General features: G+C 36.9%; 1 long non-coding RNA gene across 1 annotated transcript; it reads left to right on the forward strand.

Moving 5' to 3' along the window:
- Positions 1–502: 502 nt before the first annotated feature.
- On the forward strand, positions 503–7,487 carry LOC138917044 (uncharacterized). The gene is made up of 2 exons (XR_011424419.1): positions 503–614; positions 7,161–7,487. It is a non-coding gene; the product is annotated as an uncharacterized lncRNA (long non-coding RNA).
- Positions 7,488–21,739: the final 14,252 nt, after the last annotated feature.

Here is a 21,739-nt window from a genome sequence, read left to right on the forward strand (position 1 = left end):
ATCATACATTTTTCTCTATCAGATAAATTTCCAAAAATGGGCTCAAAAGTATTCAAATAGATAACTTTGATAAATTTTGCCATGGCGATGGTATGGTTGGATGGAGCCTTCCTGATTTGCATGGTCATCATCAATAGATTCTTCTCTCTTGTGTCTGCTTCCCCCCAAGTTGTCAACAGCGTTATCAAACGTTTTGTCTTTGCTGATCTGATCAGTGAGAAACGGTCTCTCAGGGAGGCCTGAAGATATCCTTCCCATATAATGTGCGAGGTTGAGAATCTTTTGACATATGTAACGGCAGCTGACATGACTACACGCGTGTTGTAAAAAAAGTAATAATAAATTAAACAAACACACTGGCTGTCAGGAGATGACTGCGGGGACAAGAACGGATGCAGTGAGCCCAGAGGACGAAGGGGGGTGGAGCGCAGCAGATGGGCCGAGAGCTCTTTGAAAGACTAAATAAAGAGGCCTTTGTGAGGCTGTGCGCGCGCGCGTGCGCACTCAGGGGGCAGGCTGGCATGGGAGAAGCAGCGCCAGGATTTGTCCCCAGTCTCCAGCTTGTGCAACGATGGTGCCTAGCGCTGAGATGGGCGATGCTGAAGGAGGGCCAGGTTTGTGTGGGAAGATCAAATATGTTTTCCACTGCTGCTGTGAGAACCAGTAACCTCTTGCGTTTACTATGTTCTGTGCCTTACTCGTATACCTTAGCGGAGTTTTAAATTGTAACACATATCTTGGACTTAACATATTTAAACTACCAAGCTAGTACATCACATATGCAAAGAGATATGTCAGGCCATCTATGAAATGTTAATTATTTCTGTGCTCTTCTACCACATGCGGAGGGATCCTGTGCGTGAGAAGGTGGCGGGGCCGGGAAGCACCTGCCGCAGAGTTCAGGCCTGGACGGGCGCAACTGTTTAAATAGCTGGTGGGAATGATACAGCCGGACAGGGCTCCTAGAAATTGGTTTTGTCCCGTCTGTGGCCTGTGAGGCCAGTTGAGGCTCCTGAAGTTCTTCAGCTTCTCAGTTCTAAGGGCCTTCTGATTCAGGCTGTGTAACGTCAGTGTCCTCTGAGTGGCTATGCTGCGGCCCATCCAGTTCTGAGAGTGTCGTTGTAGGTGGAGGAGGAAGTAACTACAAAAAAGAAGGGTGGTTTTTAGTTATGTATATCTTCTTGGAGGGAAAAAAGACCATTGCTTTAAAATACCAACTAAACTGAGCAGATGATAGTGTGATAATCCATTGTCTTTTTTAACCCCCTGACTCCACACTTCTCCCGACCGTCTAGCTCAGACACCTAGCTGTGGGTCTTGTCCTCAAGCGACTGAAATCAGAGAATGCCAGTCAAATTCCTGGCTTCGATGCTTCAAAACCCAAGGCCTGGGTATCAGAGAGGAAGAGAGGAACAGGTCCCTGCTCCTCAGACTAGGGCAGTGATCCTCAGATTGTGGTCCCCTGACCAGCAGCGTTAGCATCCCCTGGTATGTTTTTAGAAATGAACATTTTCAGGCCTCACCCCAGGCCTACAGAATCGGAAGCTCTCTGTGCAGAGCCCAGAAATGTATGTTTTAACACCCTCCCACTGATTCTGATGCACACGAAAGTTTGAGAACCACAGGCTGAGAGTGTCCCCAGGCCACAGTGTGGAACAGCGGAGGAGACAGTTGAGGGGCTACCTGAGCAGAGGAGCCTAAGGCAGCAGCCTCGCCCAACTACCTAGGGAGCAGCTAAATGTTCCCCCACAGGGCTGGAGGCCTGGTGGATGCAGATGGCACACGCCCAGCTCAGTGCCCTGGGCCCAGGACAAGTTGAGCTGAGACATGGAGGCTGACCAGAGATCCAGGGCCCAGAGAGGATCAGAGACACCTCGGCAGATGCCAGCAAGGAGGGCTGAGTAGGCATGAGAGAAGACCCTCAGTGTTGCCAGCATGAGACAGAGGACCTCAAATGAGGCCCAGATGCTGCTCTGCTGCTGCCGCCCCCACTCCGGTCTGGGGCCAGATTTCGGCCCTAGCCCCTGAAGTCCTATTATTTAGTGGGGTTGGCAGATGTAAACAGTTTACTGTCAAGAGAGCAGCTTGACCATGTGCTAAAATCTCTCCCTTCTACATAACATCCTTAGACATGGTAGAAAATATGTTAAAGCAAAGTGATAAATTCAGAGCTAAGACTGGAATCAAAAAGGGAACCTCCTCGGACTTGAAATGGTTTTTCTTTTAAAAACAAAGGGAAAATGCATGTGGGAAACAGGAGAGGCTGGAGCCATCTGTAGCCTGGAGGCCAGGGCTCCTCCTGGCTGCACAGAGATGCCTCCAGCTGGCTGCTCGCAGGGAGCAGTTTACAACTGGGAACACACTGGGGAGAATTCCCCCGAGGAGGAAAAGTGCAGAACCAGAAATTAACAAATACCTGAGGAAGCTTTATGCCACAAATGCAAGACAATGCAATTAATGGAAGCACTAAGGGAACAGTGATAGCAGAGCATCTGAAAAAACTTTACAATATATGTACCTCAGAGAAATAGAGGAGGAACTGATACAAGAACCAATTTCAGCTCTTGGAATCAACAAAAAAGTAATTACTGAAATTAACAATTCAATACATGGGCAGAACATGCGAGATGCTGAACAGAACTTGCAAAGAATCGTGTGCGTGTGCATGCATGCATGTGCAAGTCATACATACACACACACACAGTGAAACCTAAGCACATCGAGGATAAAGAAAAGACAAGCTGCCAAAGAGAAAAAATAGCTTATGAATTACTTATAAAGGAGTAAAAATTAGACAACATCAGATTTCTTATTAGCCACCTTTGATACACAAAGATGATAAGAGCTTCAAAGTGCTGAGGGAAATACCTGTATAAGTTTGAGCCCAGAATTCCATACACAGGAAAATTATCTTTCAAGAGTAAGAATGAAACAAAGACTTTTTCAGACACACTTAGAAAATTTTCTACCCAAAAAGCTTTGATTAAAGAACTACTAAGGGATAACACAAGAAGAAAAATGAACCCAGGAGGAAGTACTAGAATGCCAGAAACATTAGTGAACGTGTAAGTCAATAAAACACTTTGGTAAGTTTAAATAAATTTTTATTTGGTGGAATTGAGAGAGTGTCTTTGAAAAGCAAGTTGGGAGTAAAATTCTCTGGAAGGGAACAACAGAACCTCTTCTGGCTACTTGGAGCAGAAAAGGAATCTATTAAATGACATTGGACAAATCACAGAATCTGCAAGTGGGCCAGAGACTCATTCTTGGGGCTAGATGGCAGAAACTGTGCTCAGATTACACTGCAAGACCCTACACAGGAGAATTCCTGCTATGCCTGTTGCCACCTCTTCTAGTCAGCTCTCCATAGTTCATGCTACTGCCGCTGCAGCCATGGGAAGCTAGATGTCTACCACTACTGAGGCCAGAATGGATTCTGCATGACACTTACTTCTTGATCTCTCTCCTCTGAATAAAATCTTATGAAGTCTGACTGATCACACATCTGTGATCACTCAACTGACTGATCACATGCCTGTGCTCTGGATGCAAGGAAGGCTAAGAATGTGAGTTTCTGGTTTCCACCTGGGGGAGATATGGACTCAAAAGATAAGAAGTGTCTCCAAACTTAGGAACATAGGAAAGGTGTTAAGAAGATGCTGAGTAGCCCCCCAAAAAGGCATGAAAATTTTCTACTACAAGCAGGAAAAGAGAATTAAAAAGGAGATAGACAAAGTATAATAAATAGAAACCAAAATAAGATATCAGAACAGAGTCCAAACATATCTATAATCACAAAAAATATGAATGGATTAAATTAATCTATTACAAAACAGAGGATCTCATATGGGATGTTTTAAAAATATATATTTATATACTAATTTAAGAATAAAATATATTTATATAATTATTATATATTTACTACATTAATATATTGTATGCTATATTGTATATAGTATATATACTATGTCTGTATGTATATAGTATACATACTTGGTAGTAACTTGACCCATTCAAATTGGGTAATTTGAAAACAGTTTGTTAACACTAGTTACTTGAAAGGAGAAATAAAATAAATATTTTGCAAGTATGATAAGAAAAATCAACAATAGGAATGATAAGGATGAGAAACTATATGTACAGAAGATACTTTTTAAAATCATAATACATAAGAGGTGCATTGCAGGTTTTAAGAGAATGGGGTTAAGATTTATCTGCCTCCTTCTCCTGTTATAAATCACTCTAAAAATTGTAAAATTCAGGAAACAGAAGTATGAAATCTATTTTAGCTAAAAGAGACGTCTCTGATCCCCAGCCATAGTATCGGAAGATATATGCCAAAATATATATATTCAATTTTCCAATTAGAAAATGATTGTCAGGTTAGACTTAAAGAAAAAAATGTAGTTATATTCTGCTTAAAAAGACACATGTTAAAAATGAGGGCACAGAAAAATTGAGAGGAAAAGGACTGACCAAGGAAAGAATTAACTAAATAAAAACAAGTGTAACTATATTAATATCACAATAGAATTTAATGAAAGAGCAATGTTAGAGATAGAGTATTTCATAATGATAAAAGGGTGAAACCATCAGTAAGAAAAAGTAATTCTACGTTTGTTTATAACTAATAACATCACCTTAAAATACACAGAACAAACATTAACAGAACTAAAAGAAGAAGTAAATTAACAATCATTGTGGGGAATTTTAATATATGTCTCTCAGTAACTGATGAAATACAAAAACATCAGTAAATAAATAGAAACTTTGAACAATACATTTAACAAACTTGACTTAATTGAAATATGTGATCTATGTTTAACATACACTACACAAATTCTTTTTAAGTACACACACAACATTGATAAAAATTAATCATATCCTAGGTCATTAAGCAAGTCACAACAAATTTTAAAGAGCTTTAATCATACAAGTGTTTATTTAATCACAGAGGAATTAAATGTTTGGAAATTAAGCAAATCATTTTTAATAACCTATGAGTCAAGTAAGAAAATGTAAGGTAAATTATAAAATATTTTGAAGTGAATGATAATGAAATTACAACACATTATAATTTGTGAGATGCAGCGAAAGCCATACCTAGAGTGAAATTTTGTTTTAAATGTATATCTAGAAAAAAATGAAAGCCTGAAAATCAGCTAAAAGACAAAATATAAGAAATGAAAAAAATAAATGTAAGCATATTGTTAGTGACATTTGCTATTTTGAAAACACTTAATAAGATTGACAACTGCCTAGCAAGATTTATTAAGAAAAAAGACAGAGGAAACACATTTCTAATATCAAGAATGAAAAGGGGCACATAATTATAGACATTTAAAAAATTAGCAGATACTATGAACACCTTTGAAATTTTAGATAAAATGAACAAATTCATTCAAAAAACACAACTTACCAAAGTAAATAGTCACATTTGAACAAGAAATTTGATCTGTAATTGAGTGTGTTGTGAAACTTATCTTCCTGATCTTGAGGTAGGCCAAGTTCTTAAGAAAAATACAAAATACAGTAAATTAAGAAAATGATTGATAAATCTGATAATTTGAAAATTTAAAACTTCTGTTTATCAAAAAGTCATCATTAAGGAAGTGAAAAGGCAAGACAGAGTGGGAGAACATATATATGTATAAAACTCCTGACAAAATAATTATTCCCAGATTATATAAAGATACAAGGACTTCCTGCTGTGCTGCAGCAGCCCAGGGTTTCACTGGTTTGGACCCTGGGAGTGGACCTGGCACCGCTTGTCAAGCCATGCTGAGGCGGCATCCCACACAGCACAACCAGAGGCACTCACAACTACAGTATATACCTATGTATTGGGGGGACTTTGGGGAGAAGAAGAAGAAGAGAAAAATGAAGACTGGCAACAGATGTTAGCTCAGATGACAATCTTTAAAAAAAAAAAAAAAGATCTAAGGACTTCCTAAAACTCAATGAGAAAAAGGCAGACATTCATTAGAAAAAATTGAGCAAAATTGAGCATCACAAAAGGATATCCAAATAATCAAAAAATATATGACAAAATATATTTCCAATGTCATTAAAAATAAACAAAATGTACGTGAAAACCACAATGATACACTCACCTGTCTGAATAGCTAAAATGTAAAAGATAAACAGTACTAAGTGTTGTCCAGGGTGTCAATCAATTGGAACTCTCATATGCTGTTGGTAGGAGTATAAACTTGTACAACTGTTTTTGAAAACTATTTGGCAATCCCTTCTAAAGTTGAAGATTCATATACCCTGTAACTCAAAACTAAAAACAGATATAAGAATGTCCGTGGTAGCACTCTTTATAATAGACATTACCTGAAAACAACCTAAATGTCCATCAGCAGTAGCACTAATAAATAAATTTTTATGTATTTATACAAGGAACTACTGTAAAACCATGAAAATAAACAAGCTATAGCTTCACACAATAACAGGGATGAACCCCATAAATGTATTTGTGACCAAAAGAAGCCAATACATTCTGTATAATTTCATTCACATAAAGTTCAAAATTAGGAAAAACTACTTATGATATTAGAAGTTAAGGTATTGGTTACTTCTGGAGAGGAGGAAGGGAAGAAGGACAGGGAGAGGGTAGAGAGGAAGTCCTGGGGTGCTTAGGAAGTTCTATTTCTTAAACTAGGTGGTGGTTACAAGGTAAGTTCACTTTGTCACATTCCTCAAAGTGTAAACTTATGATGTATGCATGTTTCTTTATGCATGTTGTATTTCAGTAAAATTTTTATTAAAGATAAAAATAGTATAAGGTGACAGAGTGGGTTTTGTTTCAGAAATGTAAGGATAATCTGACATTGTAAAATCTATCATAGCAAAAAATAAAAATCATGTAGGCTATTCAGTTGACGCCCCCCGAATAAAATCAATTGGATTTCACTCCTGTTAACCAGTAAGAAGAAAGTGAAGTTTTCAGCTGGTAAGGGCATCGTGGAAGATACTGCTTGTTGCTTACTTGGTATCCATTATCCCCATCTTCCTTATTAAAGGAAGAGGAGGCAACTTGCCCAGTTAACACACTCACTGCTTGCAGCTGAGGATTGTGCCATGGCCTAGTTGCAGCCAAAAGGATGAAAATGGAAGTGTGATCCTGAAACTTGTGAGAAATTTATGTTTTTCAGATAAAAGGAGACAGATCCAGCCTTTTGCCCTTCCCCTTCTCCCTACCTGAAATGCAGCGCAAGGCCTAGAGGAACAGCAGCCGTACTGTGACTATGAGAACAAAGCCAGACGGTAAAGATGACATCAGGAAGTTGGGAAGAGGCCTGGACTGCCCTCCTCTGAACATTTCAGATGACAAAAATGAAATCTATATTTCTGTAAGCCATTGAGGCAGGTTCTTTTTTTACGCAACTAAATGTAGTCCTAACTGATGTATCTATCAAAAATCTACAGCAAGCATTGTGCTTAGTGAACAAATAATAAAAACATTAAAATCAGGAATAATATAATGATGCTTGTTCTCATGGCTACTAAGTAACATTGTATAACTATCCTATCTGATAAAATCAGACAAGAAAAAGAAATAATATATAAACACTAGAAAGGGAGGTGAATAGCTGTTATTCACAGACAATATGATTTCCTCCTTAGCAATCCTAGGAAAACCACTGAGAAACTATTAAACTATTAAGAGAATTCAGCAAGATCTCAGACACAATACCAAAAATACAAAAATCAAAAGTTTTTATATACTACACCTATAATTAATCAGAAAATAAGAGACAAGAGAAGGTAATATTAATAATAGAATAAAGGGGCCAGCCCTGTGGTGTAGTGGTTAAGTTCAGTATACTCCACTTTGGCAGCCTGGGTTCACAGGTTCAGATCTCAGGCGCAGACCTACACCACTCATCAGCCATGCTGTGGCAGCAACCCACATATAAAATAGGGGAAGTTTGACACAGATGTTAGCTCAGGGCTAATCATCCTCAGCAAAAAAATTAATTAATTAATTAATTAATAGTAGAATATAAAATGTAAGAACAAAATAATGAATAAATGGAGAGATGTACCATGTTCATGGATGGGAAGCATCTACTTTGTAAAGATGTCAGTAACTCCCAAATTAATCTACATATTCAATGCAATTACAGTAAAAATCTAATGATGTTTTGCCTAAACAAATCACCTTAATATTCAGAAGGATGAATACACGTTCAAGAATAGCCAAGGTGATTCTGAAAAAGAATAAGAAAGTGATAGGATTTGCCAACTTAGTTTCATGACTTATTACATATCTTAAATAATCAAACAATATAAAACTGGCTGCAGGACAGGCTGGATCAACAGAAAATAATAAAGCACCCAGGATCAGACACATGTTTATGTGGAAATTTTGTATCTGCTGGAAGGAGTATTTCAAATCAGTAGAAAAGGACTGATTTATTAAGTAAATGGTGCTGGGCAAATTAGCTATCCATTTGGAAAAATAGCTTTTTTAAAGTAAAATTCAGAGAAAATAAATCAGTAAAAATAATTTTGAGTTATTAAAAGAAAATATGGGAGAGTGCCTTTAAACTTATTAGGGAAATCACTTAATTCAACTCGAATGAAGAGAATGCCTTCTAATACCAGACACCTAAATGTAAAAAACATAAGGGAAATGATCAAGAAATTTGACTACGAAAAGCTTTAAAACGTCAGTATGACAGAAAACATAATAAACGAAATAACAACTCACAAAATCTTTTCAACATACATAACTGGCCAATAATTAGTGTTCCAAGCATATGAGAAACTCCTATATGAATGAAAAAGGAAAATCTGCCAATAGAAAAAAATGGGCAAGGGACATAACTGTCAATTAATGAAAGAAAAACTGAAGTGCTTCAATAGTCTTATGAAAAGTTGTTCAACCTTACTAGTATTCATAGAAACGCAAGTTAAAACAAAAAATGCAATACCATTTCCCTCCAGTAAGTTGGAAAATACTTAAGTTTGATAAGACCAAGCACTGATAAGATTTGGGTAAACAAGTACTCTTATAAATGGCTGTTCAAAATGTAAGGATGACTACTTCGGTTGTTATCTTTTAAAAATTAAAATGTGAAATACTAAGGCCGACAATTCCATCTCTAGTGGTCCACCCTAGAAAAAGACACTTAGAGCTAGGGAGATCTGTAGCAGACATTCACTGCAGCATTGTATATAACAGTGAAACACTGGGAATAACCTAAATTCCTCTTAAGGAAACACCTAACACAGCATGGTGAACCAGCAAGCAGTGTGCCAAGTGCTCTTGTTTACAGAGGTTAGTTGTGAGTGCATTGGAAGGAGAAATAAGTTCTCCTGCATATTCAGGAGACACTTCATGAGGAGATAAAATTTGAGGGAATCCTTGAAGGACAATTGGGGATTTCTATGGGCAGAAAAATGTAGTGACGTCATTTTAGGTAGAGAAAATAAATGTGTAAGACGCAACAGCTTAGAACGATGTTCAGGGAATACATAGCACTGTAAGTCACCATTATAGACACTGGATAGATGAAAGCACCCTTTTCAAGACTTCCTTCCTTCTAGGCAGAGCCACAGGATACAGATGTAATCAATGAGATGAAAGAGGAGGTTGGCTGTGGGTGGTGTGTTGGTTCTGTGACTTTCCTGATAAACAGAAAGACATCGCCTATGTGTCCCCTTCCTCTATCTTCCTGCTCTACATGCAGATATAATGGCTGCACAGGCATCTTGTAATCATGAAGGACAAGTTAAGAGAATCACAGAGCTGACTGACCCTGACATTATGGAGCCCCTCAACTAATGCTTGCAAATGCCTACTTCAAATTATGTGAGAAAAATTAATTCTATTTCTTTAAACCACTGTAGTTGGGTTTCTTACCTGCAACTCAAATCATTTTTAATTGCTTTAGCATAATATTTTTTTAAAATATGACCATCACAGAAGAGAGGCAAAGGGAACCTCCAAGATGATAATAAAAATCTCATGGTAACAGCTGTTGACTGTTGACCTCCCAAACGACGTCCAGAAAAACCTGTTGATTAAACATACCTAGCTCTATTAGGGTTACTGAAGTAAGGGAGAAAGTCACCTTGACAGAATCTCATTAATGTCACAAAAATGGAGAAATCAGACAAGGACAGTTAAAGGGTTTTAGGGCCTGAGCTGGGCAATTTTAAGGAGGGTCTTACAAGGTGGGAAAGTGGTTGGGTGGGCAAAGTTTATGACATTGCGGCTTTGGATCGTCGGGCACCATGAGACAAGGTTCTTGGAGAGCCTTGATGAGCAAGTTGTGAATCCTAATGAGTAAATTATTTTAGTTGATTCACTTCTAGAGCAAGTGTTTCCTGACATAAGTAATTGGTTATTTGCCTGGTCCTAGGCAAAATAATGTTTAGTACAAGGATAAGAAGGTATTTTGGCTTTAGTTATCCCAGCTGAGTGCAGAGGACGACTCAACCGTACTGGAGCAGGCCAAAAGGCTTTAGAGAGATGTCTTAAAGATGAAAATGACAGCACCCTTTAAGAAACATCTTAAAGACATCTCAATATCTTGAGATAGGATAAGACAATTGAGGGTTTTGGGTCAGATGTAATTGATCAAGCCAACAAAATTCCATTATTTACTCAAGGGAAAACAAAGCATTTTGTAGGGAAGGAAATCAAAGTACAGTATGTGATGCTGCTATAATCATACGTGGTCATAATAATGGGGTGTGATAATATAAACGTCCAATATTCATCTAACAAAAATTATTATATTTGCATGATGGGGAGAGAAGGGTGTGTATGTGTGAAAGCACCCTGGGGGCAAGGGAGATATTGAAAGAGAGAAGTTTTTATCTTCCATAGCAAGAAGTCAATAGAAAACATTAAGAACTGAAAAATCAAGAAATAGTAATAGAATCATATTATTTAGGGATATAAAGGTAAATAAAAGAATCAACTGAGATATTTTAAAGGGATTGTGTCTGGGGAAGGGGAAATGGGAGAATGGGGAGTTGGTATTAGAAGATTGCTGTTTTTCATTAAAAGTCTTAAGAAGTGTTTGATTTTAACTATGTGCCTAAAAACCTGTAATGAAAATTTAAAAAAACCTTGAAACCTGTAAGACAAAAAATTGTCATTTGTGGTCTGAGGCTGAGAGTTGGGATAAGGACTGGGTTTTGTAGTCTAATTACTTTTGACCCACTTTTACCATACCTTCTGCTACAAACTTTGTTAGACAAATTGATCTTGACCACATGTCAAAGTTCATTAACTTGCTATCAAGGCAATAAGTAAGAGAGTGAAAGAGTGCCCAGTGCCAGGTATGAGAGGGTATGAAAATTGCAGGGTTATATATCTGGGAAACTGAATGCTTACATAAGCTGCTAGTTTTAAAAAGTAAGCAACTAATTAGGTAAAGAATGCAGTTTTATTTCACGTGGTCATAAAAACATGTTTATATCAATTCTGAGAGGAAATCAGGAACAAAAAGCCCAAGAAGAAAAGAACAGATGATAAGAAAACATCCATGGTCATTAAGTGATTAACAGGTTTGCTCTGCAGATGGCCCACTTAACAGGAAGCACAAGCAGTTCCCAAACAGAGGTCCGAGCAGACTGTGGAGGCCCGCCTTTGCACGGTGGACGCACATGATACAAATAAAGGTGGAGGAGAAAAGTGTCCGTTTTCTAATTTGGGGACAAATATTTTTGATACTTCACACTAAAGTAGGACCAGGCAACCAGTAACATAATGGACATTAGGGGTTTCTGGTTTCTAGAGTAATAAAATTGTAAAACAAATGAAGTGAAACCCTCAATGATCAGATTAGAGTTTTAACAACCCCGTCTCGCAGGATGCTTTGGAGGAATTTCTTAATGGAGCATTCGTACATAAGCCTAATTCATGCTGAACACAATAGATCATGTGGATAAAGCACCTGATTTTTCTTTGATATATTCCTGGATCTTATGTGCTAACTTTTTATTTAGAATTTATGCATTCATGGTTTCCTTTTTAAAATGTTCTTAGGTTTTGAATTAAAGTTACATGGTAGCATAAAATGAACTGGGAGAGATTTATCTCATCTTCTTTTTCTTGGCCTTGTTTAAATAACATATCAATTATCTGTTCTTTAAAACTTATGTAAAAGTCTCTGATGAACCCATGTGTTCCTAGTGACTTTTCAATGGCAGAATTTTAATCACAATTTCAATCTCTTGTATTTGAAAATGGTCTATTCATGTTTTCCACTTCTTCTTAAGTTAATTTTGGTAATTCATACTTTGCTAGGCAAAAAAACCCCAACAAACTTCCAGGGCCGGCCCGGTGGTGCAGTGGTTAAGTTCGTGTGCTCTGCTTTGGCAGCCAGAGGATTGCAGGTTTGCGTCCTGAGCATGGACCTACACACTGCTTATCAAGCCGTGCTGGAAGATGGGCACAGATGTCAGCTCAGCGACAATCTTCCTCAGGAAAAAGAGGAGGGTTGGTTGTAGGTTTAGCTCAGGGCTAATCTTCCTCAAAAAAAAAGTCTTCCCTGGATTTTTATTGTGTCCTCCTTCTCATTCCTATTAATGTACTTTTTTTGCATTATCTATTTTTAAAGAGGGGTATGTACTTCATTTTTAAGCATCTTTAATTGTTAAAGCATTTACATTTATAATATTTCTTCTACATAAAGTTTTCACTGTGTCACTGTGTCCCATAGGTTTTGGCATGGAATGTCTGACTTTTTATTCTTTCTAGATAGCTTATCATTTTCCCTGGTAGGATACAACTAAACCAGAACATTACTAAATGATTATATTAGAAAAGAAGAAAGGTCCCATATCAATGACTTCAACTTCCACCTTAAGAAACAAGAAAAAGAAGAGCAAATTAAGCCCCAAGTAAGAAGAAGGAAGGAAATAATAAAGATCAGAGTGAAAATTGGTGAAATAGGAAACAGAAAAATATAGAGGGAATCAATGAAATCCAAAGCTCATTCTTTGAGAAGATCAATAAAACTGATTTAAAAAACAGAAAATACCTATTACAAATATCAAGAATGATTGAGGTGACATCACTTCAGGTCCTAAAGATATTAAAACAATAATAAAAACATATTATAAACAACATTATGTCAGTAATTCAACAACTTTGATGAAATGGACAAATTCCTTAAAGGCGTAAATTACCAAAACTCAGTGAAGAATAAATGTAATATGAATGCCTCTCTATCTATTAAAGATATTGAATCTGTAATTAAAAACCTTCCAATAAGGAAAACTTTAGACCCAGAAGGCTTTACTTAGGGAATGATATCAAAATTTAAGAAAAGAAATAATAGCAATTTTACATGAACTGCTCTAGAAAATTGAAGAGAAGACAAGACTTTGCAACAGATTCTGTGAGGCAAACATCACCCTGTTACAAATCAGAAATTGAAATAAAACAAAACAAACCTTTGCCATAGCATCAAAATGTGAATTATTTAGGGATGAATCTGATCAAAGATGTGATGATATGTACAGTGACAACTACAAAACATTGCTGAGAGAGATTAAAGAAAACCTAAAGACATGGAGAGACAGACTGCATTGATCCAAACATTCAATATTACTAACATGTCAACTCTCCCCAAATTGACATGTAGAGTCAACGTGAACCTAATCAAAACCCTAACCAGCTTTTTGTAGAATGAAAAGCCAATTCCAAAATTTTATGGAAATGTACTACAATAGCCAAAACAACTTTTAAAAGAGGAAAAAAGTTGGAGGCTTTGTATTACACTGTCTTAAGACTTACTACAAAAGAAGCAACAATCAAGACAAGTAGTATGGGCATAGAGATAGACAAATAGAGCAATAGAAGTGAACAGAGCGGTGGTGCCAAGGTTCTAAGAGGGAAGTTTAAAGCAATTCAGGCCTACCTCAACAAACAAGAAAAATCCCAAATAAACAATCTAACAGTGCACCTAAAGGAACTGGAAAAAGAAGAACAAACAAAGCCCAAAAGCAGTAGAAGGAAGGAAATAATAAAAATCAGAGCAGAAATAAATGAAATAGAGACAAAAAAATAGAAAAAATCAATGAAACAAAGAGCTGGTTCTTTGACAAGATAAACAACTTTGACAAACCTTTAGCTAGACTCACCAAGAAAAAAAGAGAGAAGGCTCAAATAAATAAAATCAGAAGTGAAAGAGAAGAAATTACAATAGACACCTCAGAAATACAAAAGATTATAAGAGAATACTATGAAAAGCTATATGCCAATAAATTGAGTAATCTAGAAGAAATGGATGAATTCTTAGAATCATACAACCTTCCAAAGCTGGATCAAGAAGAAATAGAAAATTTGAACAAACCAATCACCAGGAAGGATATCTAAACAGTAATGAAAAACCTCCTGAAAAATAAAAGTCCAGGACCATGTGGCTTCCCTGGTGAATTCTGCCAAACATTCAAAGACTTAATATCTATCTTTCTAAAACTCTTCCAAAAATTTAAAGAGGAGGGGAAGCTTCCTAACTCATTCTGTGAAGCCAACATTACCCTGATACTGAAACCAGAAAAAGACAACACAAAAAAAGAAAATTACATACCAATATCACTGCTGAACATTGATGCAAAAATCCTCAACAAAATACTAGCAAACTGAATACAACAATACATTAAAAAGATCACACATCATGATCAAGTGGGTTTTATTTCAGAGATGCAAAGATGGTTCAACATCTGCAAATCAATCAATGTGGTACACCACATTAACAAAATGAATAAAAACCACATGGTCATCTCAATAGATGCAAAGAAAACATTTGACAAGATACAGCATCCATTTATGATAAAAACTGAAGTAAAATTGATATAGAAGGAGATACCTCAACAAAATAAAGGCCATATATGACAAACCCATAGCTAATATCATTCTTAATGGAGAAGAGCTGAAAGCTATCCTTCTAAGAACAGGAAGCAGACAAGGATGTCCACTGTCACCGCTCTTATTTAACACAGTATTGGAAGTCCTAGACACAGAAATCAGGCTTGAAAAAGAAATAAAATGGATCCAAATTGAAAAAGAAGTAGTGAAACTGTCACTTTTTGCAGTGATTTTAAGTATAGAAAACTCTAAAGAATCCACCGAAAAACTTTTAGAAATAATAAATGAATTCAGGCAAGTCACAGGATACAAAATCTAAATAGAAATATTGATACCGACCCTGATATCAGTTTCCCCACATTAAACCCAGCATATATAGGGTTAAAACCAAAACACTCATTCTCTGCTTACTCTCTGGCTTCCTGGCTCCAGAATCCACTATCCTCTGTGGAGACAGACACCTTCAAGGACAAGCACCTGGACTATCTCCTCCCGCAAAGAGATATGGGCTGGTGGGAAACCTGCTGACTGGCAAGGTCATGGGCTCCCTCCTCTCTGCAAGTGTCTCAAGGCCAAAGACAGGCTGGTGGGAAAGCTCCGACCAGCAAGGCCATATGCTCCCCGTCCGCTACATAAAACCGCAAATAGAGTCCCTTCCTTTTAGCTTTTTGGGGAGTTTGGGATTTGAGCGTTAGCTGCCCTCTCTCCTTGCTCAGTGCTGTGCAAAAGTAAAATTCCTACTTTCTTCCACCACACCCGGTGTCAGAGATTGGCTTGCTGCGCAACGGGTGAGCGAACTCACTTCAGGTTCGGTAACAATATCAGTTGCATTTCTATATATTAGCAGTGAGGTAGCAGAAAGAGTAATTAAGAATACAATCCCATTTACAATTGCAACAAAAATAATGAAATACCTAGGAATAAACTTAACCAAAGGATGAAACAGCTGTACACTGAAAACCATAAAACACTGTTGAAAGAAATTGAAGAAGACACAAAGAAATGGAAAGATACTCCATGCTCATGGATTGGAAGAATTAACATAGTTAAAGTGTCCATACTTTCTAAAGCAATCTACAGATTCAATGCAATCCCTATCAAAGTTCCAACATTTTTCACAGAAATAGAACAAAGAATCCTAAAATTTATATGGAACTGCAAAAGACCCAGAATAGCTAAAGGAATCCTGAGAAAAAAGAACAAAACTGGAGGTATCACTCTCCCTGATTTCAAAATATACTACAAAACTATAGTAACCAAAATAGTATGGTACTGGCACAAAAACAGACATACAGATCAATGGAACAGAATCGAGAACCCAGAAATAAACTCACACATTTATGGACAGCTAATATTCGACAAGGGAGCCAGGAACATACAATGGAGAAAGGAAAGTCTCTTCAATAAATGGTGTTGGGAAACTTGGACAGCCACATGCAAAAGAATGAAAGTAAAGCATCATCTTACACCATACACAAAAATCAACTCAAAATGGATTAAAGACTTTAGTGTGAGACCTGAAGCCATGAAACTTCTACAAGAAAATATAGCCAGTACACTATTCGACATCGGTCTTAGCAGAATATTTTCAAGTACCAAATCTGACCAGTCAAGGGAAACAATAGAAAAAATAAACAAATAGGACTGTATCAAACTAAAAAGCTTCTGCACAGCAAAGGAAACTATCAACAAAACGAAAAGACAACCTAACAATTGGGAGAAGATATTTGGAAACCATATACCTATAACAGGTTAATATCCAAAATATATAAAAAACTCATGCATCTCAACAACAAAAGCTAGCAACCTTAGTAAAAGTTGGACGAAAGTTCTGAAGACACATTTCTCCAAAGAAGATATGATGGACAACAGGCACGTGAAAAGATGTTCAACATCACTAACTATTAGGGAAATGCAAATCAAAACTACAATGAGATATCACTTCACTCCTATAAGAATGGCTGTAATTAACAAGACAGGAAACAACAAGTGTTGGAGAGGATGTGGAGAAAAGGGAACTCTCATATACTGCTGGTGGGAGTGCAAACTGGTGCAGCCACTATGGAAAACAGTATGGAGATTCCTCAAAAAATTAAGAATAGAACTACCATATGATCCAGCTATTACACTGCTGGGTATTTATCCCCAAAACATGAAAATGTGCATGCGTAATGATACATGCACCACTATGTTCATTGCAGAATTATTCACAATAGCCAAGACTTGGAAGCAACCTAGGTGCCCATCAAAGGACGAATGGATAAAGAAGATGTGGTATATATACACAATGGGATACTACTTAGCCATAAAAAAGGATTAAATTTGGCCATTTGTGACAACATGATGGACCTTGATGGTATTATGATAAGTGAAATAAGTCAGAGCAAGAAAGTCAAGTACCACATGATCTCACTCATAAAGAGAAGATAAAAACAACAATAATCATCTAGAGACAGAGACTGGAGTGGTGGTTACCAGAGAGGAAGGGAGAAGGGAGGAGGATGAAAGGGGTGATTAGGCACGTGTGTCTGGTGATGGATTGTAACTAGTCTTTGGGTGGTGAACATGATATAATCTACACAGAAATAAAAATATAATGATGTATGCCTGAAATTTATGTAATGTTGAAATAAATAGTATTACAAAAAAACCCAAAAACATTTTTAAAAACAATGTAAAAAAAAAAGAACTGAAAAGAGAGTGCAAAAATAGATCCACACATATATGGACAATTAATTTCCAACAAGGTACAAAGTGAATTCAGTGGAGAAAGGATATGATGCTAGAATAAATGCATGTCTATATTTAAAAAACAAACTTCAATCCATATCTTCTCCATACACAAAAGTTAACTCAAATGGATTATAGACCTAAGAGTAAAACCAAAAACTATAAAAATTCTAGAAGAAATCATACAAGAAAAATCTTTGTGATCTTGGGTTAGGCAAATTTTTCTGATAAGACACAATAGCATGAGTCATAAAAGAATTGGTAAATTTGACTTCATAACAGTTAAAAACTTCTGCTCTATGGAAGATACCATTAAGATTAAAAGACAAACCACAGAACTTAGAGACAAATATTTGAAAGTCATATATTTGAGGGGATATTTGATTCCAGAATGAAAAAAAGTTATCAAATTGCACACATTAAATATGGGCTGCTTATTATATTTTAACTATATCCCAATAAAGCTATTTTTTATTAAGGTTATGAAAGTTAACATCCTTGTGAAATTACAGTTGTACATCATTATTAGTCATGTTGTAGGTACACCACTTCACCCCTAGTGCCCTCCCCCCACCCCCCTTTCCCCTGGCAACCACCGATCAGTTCTCTTTGTCCATATGTTAACTACCACCTATGAGTGGAGTCATACAGAGTTTGTCTTTCTCTGTCTGGCTTATTTCACTCAACATAATACCCTCAAGGTCTATCCATGTTGTTGTGAATGGGACGACTTTGTCCTTTTTTATGGCTGAGTAGTATTCCATTGTATATATATACCACATCTTCTTTATCCAATCATCAGTTGCTGGGCACTTAGGTTGGTTCCATGACTTGGCTATTGTGAATAATGCTGTGATGAACATAGGGGTGCATGGAACTTTTGGAATTGCTGATTTCAGGTTCTTGGGATGGATACACAGTAGTGGGATGACTGGGTCATAAGGTATTTCTATTCTTAACTTTTTGAGGAATCTCCATGCTGTTTTCCATAGTGGCTGCATCAGTTTGCATTCGCACCAATAGTGTATGAGGGTTCCCTTTTCTCCACAGTCTCTCCAACATTTGTCACTCTCGGTTTTGGATATTTTTGCCATTCTAACAGGTGTAAGGTGATGTCTTAGGGTAGTTTTGATTTGCATTTCCCTGATGATTAGTGATGATGAGCATCTTTTCATGTGTCTATTGGCCATCCATATATCTTCTTTGGAGAAATGTTTGTTCATGTCCCCTGCCCATTTTGTAATTGGGTTGTTTGATTTTTTATTGTTGAGTTGTGTGAGTTCTTTGTATATTATGGAGATTAACCCTTTGTCGGATAAATAACTTGTGAATATTTTTCCCAATTAGTGGCCTGTTTTTTTGTTTCAATCCTGTTTTTCCTTGCCTTGAAGAAGCTCTTTAGTCTGATGAAGTCCCATTTGTTTACTCTTTCTATTGTTTCCCTCATGTGAGGGGTTATGGTGTCCGAAAAGATTCTTTTGAAGCTGATGTCAAAGAGTGTACTGCCGATATTCTCTTCTAGAAGACTTATTGTTTCAGGCCTAATCTTTAGGTCTTTGATCCATTTTGAGTTTATTTTAGTAAATGGTGAAAAAAATGGTTGATTTTCATTCTTTTACATGTGGCTATCCAGTTTTCCCAGCACCATTTGTTGAAGAGACTTTTCCTCCATTGTAGGCCCTCAGCTCCTTTGTCAAAGATTAGCTGTCCATAGATGTGTGGTTTTATTTCTGGGCTTTCGATTCTGTTCCATTGATCTGTGCATCTGTTTTTGTACCAGTACCATGCTGTTTTGATTACTGTAGCTTTGTAGTATGTTTTGACGTCAGGGATTGTGATGCCTCCAGCTTTGTCCTTCTTTCTCAGGATTGCTTTAGCAATTTGGGGTCTTTTGTTGCCCCATATGAATTTTAGGAGTCTTTGTCCAATTTCTGTAAAGAATGCCATTGGAATTCTGATTGGGATAGCGTTGAATCTGTAGATTGGCTTAGGTAGTATGGACATTTTAACTATGTTTATTCTTCCAATCCATGTGCATGGAATGTCTTTCCACCTCCTTATGTCGTCATCGATTTCTTTCAAGAAAGTCTTGTAGTTTTCATTGTATAGATCTTTCACTTCCTTGGTTAAATTTATCCCAAGGTATTTTATTCTTTTTGTTACGATCGTGAATGGGATTGAGTTCTTGAGATCTTTTTCTGTTCGTTCATTGTTCACATATAGAAATGCTACTGATTTATGTATGTTGATTTTATACCCTGCAACTTTGCTGTAGTTGTTGATTGTTTCTAATAGTTTTCCTATGGATTCTTTGGGGTTTTCTATAGATTCTTTGGGGTTTTCTATATATAAGATCATGTCATCTGCAAACAGCGAGAGTTTTACTTCTTCATTGCCTATTTGGATTCCTTGTTTTTCTTTTTCCTGCTGAATTGCTCTGGCCAAAACCTCCAGTACTATGTTGAATAAGAGTGGTGAAGGTGGGCACACTTGCCTTGTTCCTGTTCTGAGAGGGATGGGTTTCAGTTTTTGTCCATTGAGTATGATGTTGGCTGTGGGTTTGTCATATATGGCCTTTATTATGTTGAGGTACTTTCCTTCTATACCTATTTTATTGAGGGTTTTTATCATAAATGGATGTTGGATCTTGTGGAATGCTTTCTCTGCATCTATTGAGATGATCATGTGGCTTTTGTTTCTCATTTTGTTAATGTAGTGTATCATGTTGATTGACTTGCGGATGTTGAACCATCCCTGTGTCCCTGGTATAAATCCCACTTGGTCATGGTGTATAATCTTTTTGATATATTGCTGTATTCGGTTTGCCAAAATTTTGTTGAGGATTTTTGCATCTATGTTCATCAGTGATATTGGCCTGTAGTTTTCCTTCTTTGTGTTGTCCTTGTCAGGTTTGGGGATCAGGGTGATGTTGGCTTCATAGAATGTATTAGGGAGTGCTCCATCTTCCTCAATTTTCTGGAATAGTTGAGAAGGATAGGTATTAAATCTTCTTTGAATGTTTGGTAGAATTCTCCAGAGAAGCCGTCTGGTCCTGGACTCTTATTTTTGGGGAGGTTTTTGATTACTGTTTCTATTTCTTTACTTGTGATTGGTCTATTCAGATTCTCTATTTCTTCCTGATTCAGTTTGGGTAGGTTGTATGAGTCTAGGAATTTATCCATTCCTTCTAGGTTGTTCAATTTGTTGGCATATAGTTTTTCATAGTATTCTCTTATGATCCTTTGTATTTCTTCGGTATCTGTTGTGATTTCTCCTCTCTCGTTTCTAATTTTATTTATTTGAGACTTCTCTCTTTTTTTTAGTGAGTCTGGCTAAGGGTTAAAACTATTTTTTTAAAGAATACAATAGCTCTACATGTCCTAACATTGAAAAAGCTACTCAAGACACAGTACTAAGGAAAAATAAAACTTAAAAATGTGTATTTAAAGAAATAGTTGGAGGTGGCTGGCCCCATGGCCTAGTGGTTAAGTCCAGCACACCCTGTTTCTGTGGCCTGCGTTGAGTTCCCAGCACAGACCTACACCACTCATTGGTGGCCATGTCCTGGCAGTGATGTACATACAAAATAGAGGAAGATTGGCACAGATGTTAGCTGAGAGTGAATCTTCCTCAGCAAAAAAAAAAAAATGTTGGTGGCATATACAATAAATTGTTAGATAGTTATGCTTGGGTGGGTGTTGGGAGCTCTCACTTTATATGTGATATAAATTTCTGTCATAATTTAATTTTAACTATATCGTCTTCATACTCATAAACATTCTGACTTTTCTGTTTTCTGTTACACTTTCTATTTGATCCTGCAATTTCAATGCCAAGAGTTAATCCTCAGACAACTTGCCCAAGAACACAATTATGAACACAAGGATTCTCAGCATAGTATTCCTTGTAATAGCCTAAGAATGGATACCTCTCAATTTCCATTAATTTGCATATTAGTTTTCTATACTTGTGTAACAGATTACCCTAAAACAGCAGCTTAAAACAACAAGCTGGTAAACTTGTTATTGTAGATTTTCTGTGGGCCAGGAATCTGACCTGTGACCTCCGGTCTGCAGTCAAGGTGTTGGCTGAAGCTAGGGTCTCAACTGAAGGCCCAACTGAGGGAGGATTGCTTCTAAGCTCACTCATACGATCATTGGCAGG

The sequence above is a fragment of the Equus caballus genome, chromosome 1 (genome assembly GCF_041296265.1).
Source record: "Equus caballus isolate H_3958 breed thoroughbred chromosome 1, TB-T2T, whole genome shotgun sequence".
Classification (NCBI taxonomy): domain Eukaryota; kingdom Metazoa; phylum Chordata; class Mammalia; order Perissodactyla; family Equidae; genus Equus; species Equus caballus.